The sequence below is a fragment of the Pseudorca crassidens genome, chromosome 11, assembly GCF_039906515.1.
Source record: "Pseudorca crassidens isolate mPseCra1 chromosome 11, mPseCra1.hap1, whole genome shotgun sequence".
NCBI classification, from domain to species: Eukaryota; Metazoa; Chordata; class Mammalia; order Artiodactyla; family Delphinidae; genus Pseudorca; species Pseudorca crassidens.
In genome coordinates this window covers 23,019,544-23,028,820 of record NC_090306.1, presented here as the reverse complement: position 1 = coordinate 23,028,820, position 9,277 = coordinate 23,019,544, and positions in this window count along the sequence as shown.

The following is a 9,277-nucleotide window of genomic DNA, read 5'->3' as shown; positions in this document are numbered from 1 at the left end:
TTAGATCTCATTTTAAGTGTTCTCACCACAATAAAATTTTCAAAAATTAAAAAGTTAAAAAAAAATAAACTAGCCATTTAAATTCTATGACCTTGGTGGTTGTCTTTCACTTTTGATTGACGTCCAATGTCAATTAGATGGATTGACATCCATCTAATCTAAAAACAAATTAGATATAAGAAAAAACAAAAGAATTTTATATAATACATTGTAATATTGTATCACATACAATGCTATTAATTTACATATTTGATTTATAAATATTTAGTTTATTTTAAAAGCATTTACTACAAAATACAGATATATCCTATTTGAGTAAATGCTGACTAGATATAGAATTGATATTTGATCTAGGCTGATAACATTATTTCTGTGGTAAAAACTACATTTCATTTATACCATTTCTCCTTATGGTACTTTTTCAGTTATATAATATACAGCAATACAAAGATTGAGTTTAAGTATATATTACATATATGGTTAATATTTAAAGGTTTAAAATAATTATTCACCAAAATATTGATATCAATGGCAACATAGAATTTTGAAGTTTAAAGGATCTTAAATATTATTTTATCTAAACTTCTCTCTGAATTCAGGAATCTATTTACCCACACTTAAGTAACAACTCAACAAAAACCAGTATTATACCTCCCACAGAATGTTTTCTTATTTGAAAGTAAATTAATTAATCATAAGTAAAAACTAGTTTTCTGAGTTTGCATGTAAACAGCTTCAGAAAATTAAAAGGCTGAAAGTCAAGAAAGGATTTGCAATTACTACATAAGGAAAATTTACATCTCTATGTTAGAAGGTTAGAACCTTCTGAAGCAATATTAGTTGCTTAGAGCTTGAGAAAGCCATTTTTTTTTTTTTTCGGTACACGGGCCTCTCACTGTTGTGGCCCCTCCCGTTGCGGAGCACAGGCTCCGGACGCACAGGCTCAGCGGCCATGGCTCACGGGCCCAGCCGCTCCGTGTCATGTGGGATCCTCCCGGACCGGGGCACGAACCCGCGTCCCCTGCATCGGTAGGCGGACTCTCAACCACTGCGCCACCAGGGAAGCCCGAGAAAGCCAAAATTTTGATAAAAGAGAACTTTAAAAAAAAAATTAGCCCTCCATTAAACAATAAGAAGGCGCTTATTTGATGTTTCTACGTCTTTTTTTCCTTCCCCTTCAGGAAGGAAATTTCCTCTTATTTGAAGATCATCCATTATTGGTATCACTTTTACAACATGTAGTTTCCCAAAATTAGGAATAGGATAAGAAAATAACAAATGTCATTGTGTACAAAATAGAGTTGATTACAGAAGCCAAAGAAACACTTCTTTGGAAGTGGGGTTATGTGTATCCTTCCTAGAAAAATAGTTTTGAGTAGTTCCATGTCTATTCTGAAACTTTTAATTATTGATTTAGTCATGGATGGTATTTGGTCAGGTGGTAATGAATAACATCACCCAGAAATATGGCTGTTTTAATGTGGTCAAAAGCCAGATATACTTGTGATTCTTCCAAGTCAAACAGTACTTCTAATGTTATTGGGCTGGTTATTTGGTTTTTGGCCTTCTCTTTAGGAATGAGAAAACTCTATATTTTTATATATGAAATACAACTTGTTTATGTGGATGTAGGAGAATTCAGCATGTCAACTACTAAGAGTCTATTTTCCTTGCAAACTGAGAATATTTTTTACCATTATTTTCATGCAACACTTTGGGGGTATTTGAAGATGCAGGGAAATGTCGTGGTGGGAGCAATAGTAATATTTATTTTAAATCTTGGGTTAGTAAGAGTCATTACATCTATTCTGGATCCATTATTGGCTAAGAGAAGAGGAAAATTTTACCCGCTGATGGCCGTTTGATGACCTGCATGGAAAGAATTGGGAGACTCAAGGAGGCACAATTGAGAGAAGTGATCACATCATAAAATGTGACATCATTCTTTGGCACCAGCTGGGCATGGAGAGTAAATTATGCTCTCAACCAGGAATTTTCATCTCTAGATTACCCTTGTGGCTCACCAGAGGGCAGTGTGCAGTAATCAGCTCTACTGCTTCCTGCATTGGATGTCTCCTATGAAAAAGCCAAGGTCAGATCATCAAAACCAGAAAACAGGCAAGATAATAGAGTATGGAAGTTGTTTTGTTTTATCTGTGCCCCCTACATGGAATTTTTGATATCTGGAAATTAATCAATCACCACATGAGATGTAATGAGTTTTTATGAGTTTTTCATGAATTCTGTGTTACAGTTTCAAATTTATGACAAAACTTTGGGATTACTGAACTCAATTCTCCTCTTTAGGCTTACAAATGTATAATCCAAAGGTAGGTAAATTGCCTTCCTTTATATATCTCACACCTGAATTCTCAAGGGTTTTCCATTTTACACACAGATTAAATAATTCAGTGAATATTTATTGAACAATTGGAGTGTTGGATATAACAAGATAAAGCACCTATAAATCTTGTTTAAAGGAGCTTGAAATATATCAAGGCATTAAAGCGTAAGTGAAAAATATGATCAAAGTTATACAAAATGGGTGGTACTTTTAAAGTACTATGAGAATTAGGAGGATGGAAAGATGAAGGCTTTTGGGAAGAGTTCACAATCTGAACTGAGTTGAAGGTAAGTCAAAATTCATTTAGACATATTGAGAGTGATGGGAGCACATCCTAAATAAAGGTAATATCATGGATACTTGGATCTTAGAGTATGTAAAAGGTAGTAGTGGGAAATAATGCTAGAGAACTACATTGTGAATAGGTCCTTGAGAGTGTTGAATACCAGGCATGCTCCCCAAACTGAATTGCAGTGGGAAGTTGTAGGAGCATAAAGACAGCATTAGCATTGTATACCAAGAAAATTGTGCAGCATGGTGCAGAATGGACTGGATAAGTGAGAATCCAAAGGTAGGGAGTTGAGTTAAAAGGTTATTTCAATATCTTGTGGGTTTTGTGATTGAAAAGAAGGCAAACAAGAGGTACATAAAAGTTAAAACTAAGTAGATGTAGGTGGGGTGAAGAGAGAAAGAAGTCAAAACACAGTTTGAGGTTTTAAGCAGAGGTGGAAAGATGACGACTTCATTCACTGAATTATAGGTCCCAGAAGAAGCAGGTTTGGGAAAGAAATGGATATATCCACCAAAAATCTTCAATAGAAAATCCTAGTCAAAATCTCTGTGAAGCTGAATACTTCTCTCTTTATTCCAAATTAATTCAGATAAATATGGAGAACCCATTATTCTTGGTACTCTCAAAAGCCCCCTCAAACAGCAAACTTTTGTTTATTGAAATGTTTTGAAATTTTAAAATGTGAAAGTCTAAGAGGAGTTTAATGCACGCTCAGGTTAACAGACTTGAATTATATCATCATGTCAAATGGGAGGAAATGCAATGTGTTCTCCCACCACAGAGGAAAAAGAGATTTATAAAACTTAATTATTGTTCAAAAAATTTAAGAATACCCTAATTTTACCAAGTAGTGAATTTCTGCTTAATGAAAAGGAAAGAATTGCAACCTTTCATCCATGCAAGCACCATGTTTTATACATTTTTTCTAATAGAAAAATATATGATAGAATATTTAAAAGAAACAATAATAATCTTGTTGAAGAAACAAAAAGAAAAAATATAACTTCCTTTAATATTTTCAAACATGTTTGTTATATTAACTGAAAAGACTGTGATGGAGTCCCAGTTGCTCAAACTCATTGTAATATTTTTCCCCGATTTGGTTGACAGTTACAAAACCCAGCGATCAAGCTATGAAAGCAACTTTTCCAGTTAAAGCATCTGCTTTTGTGGCAAATTTTTCAATCAATCATATAGGAACTTTTGGAGTTGCCTTGAGTTAATCTGTTAGTTTTTCTACTCATATTAAATAAATGACATCATAAGTGGCATGGACTCTTTTCTTGGCCACTAAAAAAAGAAATCCATTAGTAAATTTTCCTTACTTAACTGAGTTTTATAATCCTATCTTTCACTCTTGACCCTTGAAATACCTGTTTGCCCATACGTGTGGACCTATAGCTTGAAATTTTTTTGTGTAAACCACTAAAACTCTTCTACATGTTAATCATGTCCTCTCCACCTTGCCCTCAAACTTATATAATTATTTAGAACAAAATAAGCCTTTCATCTTGATAAGGTATTGTACATGATACTTCTTAGTGTATGTACTAAATTAGAGCTGCCAGGCTTTATGCTACTATTAATATTATTTTTCTTGGTCTCCTAGATGGGCTAAGATGCTATAGGAAGCCCTCTTGAATTCAGCACCATCAGGACTTTAGGTAAGCTTCAGAAATCGACACCACCGTATTGTGCTGTGATCACCTCTTTTCTTGTTTATGTACCCCTACTGGAATGTGAGCCAACTGAGAGAAGGATGGTGTCTAATTTAAGAAGCCCTCTGAGTTCACCGAGTTGTTAGAAAACAAGAAGGGAGTGGAATTGTCAGCTAGTGACAAGATTTCTGGCAGGGGGGAAGGCCATGATAGTGGCTGGTACTCCACTAAAGGGAGAAAAGGGAGGTAGCACAGAAGAGAGATTATAGTTATTACCCAAGGATCAGAAAGCATAAAAGAATTAAAAATCTCTGGTCTTTCTTTTCATAGATTATCTCTCCAAAATACCTTTATTTGTGTGTGTATATAATTAATTAATTATTTTGGTAAAATATGTATAAAATTTGCCATCTTCACCATTTTTAAGTGTATTCAGTGACATTACATACATTCACATTGTTGTGCACCCATCACCACCATCCATCTCCAGAACTCTTCATCTTACAACACTGAAGCTCTGTATAAGTTAAAAATAAATCTCCATTCCCTCCTTCCCCCAGCACCTAGAAACCACCATTTTACTTTCTATCTCTATGAATTCGATTACTTAAGGTAACTCATAAGTGGAATTAAGTATTAGTTTCTTTGTAACTGGCTTATTTCCCCTAGCATAATGTCCTCAAGATTCATCCATGTTTTAGCATATGTCAGAATTTTCTTCCTTTTTTAAGTCTGAATAATTCTTGTGTGTGTGTGTGTGATCTGTCACTGGCAGTTGGGTTGTTTCCACCATTTAGCTATTGTGAATAATACTGTTGTGAGCATCAGTGTATAAATATCTCTTCAGGAAGCTCTTTCCATTCTTTTGGGTATATATTCAGAAGTGGAATTGCTGGATCATATAATTCTATTTTTAACTTTTTGAGGATGCACCATACAGTTTTAATTACTGTAGCTTTATACTAAGCTTTGGAATCACGAAGTGTGAGTCATCCAACTTTGTTCTTCCTTTTCAAAATTGTTTTGGATACTCAGGGTCCCTTGAGATTTATATGAATTTTAGGATGAGTTTTTCTAATTCTACCAAAAAAAAGTCTTTGGGATTTTTTTTATAGGACTTTGATTGCATTGGATCAATAGATCACTCTGGGTAGTATTAACATTATAACAATATTAAGTCTTTAAATCTCCAATATGTCTTTAAGGCAGAGAACAAGGGCTGTTTTAAAAATCTCATGTATTGGATGAATGGCACTGGGAACATTTTTTTTTTACATCTTTATTGGAGTATAATTGCTTTACAATGGTGTGTTAGTTTCTGCTTTATAACAAACTGAATCAGTTATACATATACATATGTTCCCATATCTCTTCCCTCTTGCGTCTCCCTCCTTCCCACCCTCCCTATCCCACCCCTCTAGGTGGTCACAAAGCACCGAGCTGATCTCCCTGTGCTATGCGGCTGCTTCCCACCAGCAATCTATTTTACGTTTGGTAGTGTATATATGTCCATGCCACTCTCTCACTTTGTCACAGCTTACCCTTCCCCCTCCCCATATCCTCAAGTCCCTTCTCTACTAGGTCTGTGTCTTAATTCCTGTCTTTCCCCTAGGTTCTTCATGACATTTCTTTTTTTATTTTATTTTTTTTGTGGTACGCGGGCCTCTCACTGCTGTGGCCTCTCCCATTGCGGAGCACAGTCTCCAGACGCGCAGGCTCAGCGGCCATGGGTCACGGGCCTAGCCGCCCCGCGGCATGTGAGATCTTACCAGACTGGGGCACGAACCCGTGTCGCCTGCATCGGCAGACAGACTCTCAACCACTGCGCCACCAGGGAAGCCTGACACTTCTTTCTTTTTCTTAACTTCCATATACATGTGTTAGCATACGGTATTTGTCTTACTCTTTCTGACTTCACTCTGTATGACAGACTCTAGGTCCATCCACCTCATTACAAATAGCTCAATTTCGTTTCTTTTTATGGTTGAGTAATATTCCATTATATATATGTGCCACATCTTCTTTATCCATTCATCCGATGATGGACACTTAGGTTGCTTCCATCTCCGGGCTATTGTAAATAGAGCTGCAATGAACATTTTGGTACATGACTCTTTTTGAATTATGGTTTTCTCAGGGTATATGCCCAGTAGTGGGATTGCTGGATCATATGGTAGTTCTATTTGTAGTTTTTTAAGGAACCTCCATACTGTTCTCCATAGTGGCTGTACCAATTCACATTCCCACCAGCAGTGCAAGAGTGTTCCCTTTTCTCCACACCCTCTCCAGCATATATTGTTTCTAGATTTTTTGATGATGGCCATTCTGACTGATGTGAGATGATATAGCATTGTAGTTTTGATTTGTATTTCTCTAATGATTAATGATGTTGAGCATTCTTTCATGTGTTTGTTGGCAGTCTGTATATCTTCTTTGGAGAAATGTCTATTTAGGTCTTCTGCCCATGTTTGGATTGGGTTGTTTGTTTTTCTGTTATTGAGCTGCATGAACTGCTTATAAATTTTGGAGATTAATCCTTTGTCAGTTGCTTCATTTGCAAATATTTTCTCCCATTCTGAGGGTTGTCCTTTGGTCTTGTTTATGGTTTCCTTTGCTGTGTAAAAGCTTTGAAGTTTCATTAGGTCCCATTTATTTATTTTTGTTTTTATTTCCATTTCCATTTCTCTAGGAGGTGGGTCAAAAAGGATCTTGCTGTGATTTATGTCAGAGTGTTCTGCCTATGTTTTCTTCTAAGAGTTTGATAGCTTCTGGCCTTACATTTAGGCTTTTAGTCAATTTTCAGCTTATTTTTGTGTATGGTGTTAGGGAGTGTTCTAATCTCATACTTTTGCATGTACCTGTCCCGTTTTCCTAGCACCACTTCTTGAAGAGGGTGTCCTTTCTCCACTGTACTTTCCTGCCTCCTTTAACAAAGATAAGGTGACCATATGTGCGTGGGTTTATCTCTGGGCTTTGTATCCTGTTCCATTGATCTATATTTTTGTTTTTGTTCCAGTACCATACTGTCTTGATTACTGTAGCTTTGTAGTATAGTCTGAAGTCAGGGAGCCTGATTCCTCCAGCTCCGTTTTTCATTCTCAAGATTGCTTTGGCTATTCGGGGTCTTTTGTGTTTCCATACAAATTGTGAAATTTTTTGTTCTAGTTCTGTGAAAAATGCCAGTGGTAGTTTGACAGGGATTGCACTGAATCTGTAGATTGCTTTGGGTAGTAGAATCATTTTCACAATGTTGATTCTTCCCATCCAAGAACACGGTATATCTCTCCATCTATTGGTATCATCTTTAATTTCTTTTATCAGTATCTTATAATTTTCTGCATACACGTCTTTTGTCTCCTTAGGTAGGTTTATTCCTAGATATTTTATTCTTTTTGTCGCAATGGTAAATGGGAGTGTTTTCTTGATTTCACTTTCAGATTTTTCATCATTAGTGTATAGGAATGCCAGACATTTCTCTGAATTAATTTTGTATCCTGCCACTTTACCAAATTCATTGATTAGCTCTAGTAGTTTTCTGGTAGCATCTTTAGGATTCTCTATGTATAGTATCATGTCATCTGCAAACAGTGACAGCTTTACTTCTTCTTTTCCAATTTGGATTCCTTTTATTTCCTTTTCTTCTCTGATTGCTGTGGCTAAAAATTCCAAAACTATGTTGAGTAAGAGTGGTGGGAGTGTACAAACTTCTCTTGTTCCTGATCTTAGTGGAAATGCTTTCAGTTTTTCATCATTGAGGATGATGTTGGCTGTGGGTTTGTCATATATGGTCTTTATTATGTTGACGAAAGTTCCTTCTATGCCTACTTTCTGCAGGGTTTTTATCATAAATGGGTGTTGAATTTTGTCAAAAACTTTCTCTGCATCTGTTGAGATGATCATATGGTTTTTCTCCTTCAATTTGTTAATATGGTGTATCACGTTGATTGATTTGCGTATATTGAAGAATCATTGCATTCCTGGAATAAACCCCACTTGATCATGGTGTATGATCCTTTTAATGTGCTGTTAGATTCTGTTTGCTAGTATTTTGTTGAGAATTTTGACATCTATGTTCATCAGTGATATTGGCCAGTAGTTTTCTTCCTTTGTGACATCATTGTCTGATTTTTGTATCAAGGTGATGGTGGCCTCTTAGAATGAGTTTGGGAGTGTTCCTCCCTCTGCTATATTTTGGAAGAGTTTGAGAAGGACAGATGTTAGCTCTTCTCTAAATGTTTGATAGAATTCGCCTGTGAAGCCATCTGGTCCTGGGCTTTTGCTTGTTGGAAGATTTTTAATCACAGTTTCAATTTCAGTGCTTGTGATTGGACTGTTCATATTTTCTATTTCTTCCTGATTCAGTCTTGGCAGGTTGTGCATTTCTAAGAATTTGTCCATTTCTTCCAGGTTGTGCATTTTATTGGCATAGAGTTGCTTGTAGTAATCTCTCATGATCTTTTGTATTTCTGCAGTGTCAGTTGTTACTTCTCCTTTTTCATTTCTAATTCTATTGATTTGAGTCTTCTCCCTTTTCTTCTTGATGAGTCTGGCTAGTGGTTTATCAATTTTGTTTATCTACTCAAAGAACCAGCTTTTAGTTTTATTGATAGTTGCATCGTTTCCTTCATTTCATTTTCATTTATTTCTGAACTGATCTTTATGATTTCTTTCCTTCTGCTAACTTTGGGTTTTTTTTGTTCTTCTTTCTCTAATTGCTTTAGGTGCAAGGTTAGGTTGTTTATTTGAGATGTTTCTTGTTCCTTAATGTAGGATTGTATTGTTATAAACTTCCCTCTTAGAAATGCTTTTGCTGCATCCCATAGGTTTTGAGTCGTCCTGTCTCCATTGTCATTTGTTTCTAGGTATTTTTTTGTTTCCTCTTTGATTTCTTCAATGATCACTTCATTATTAAGTAGTGTATTGTTTAGCCTCTATGGATTTGTATTTTTTACAGATCATTTCCTGTAATTGATATCTAATCTC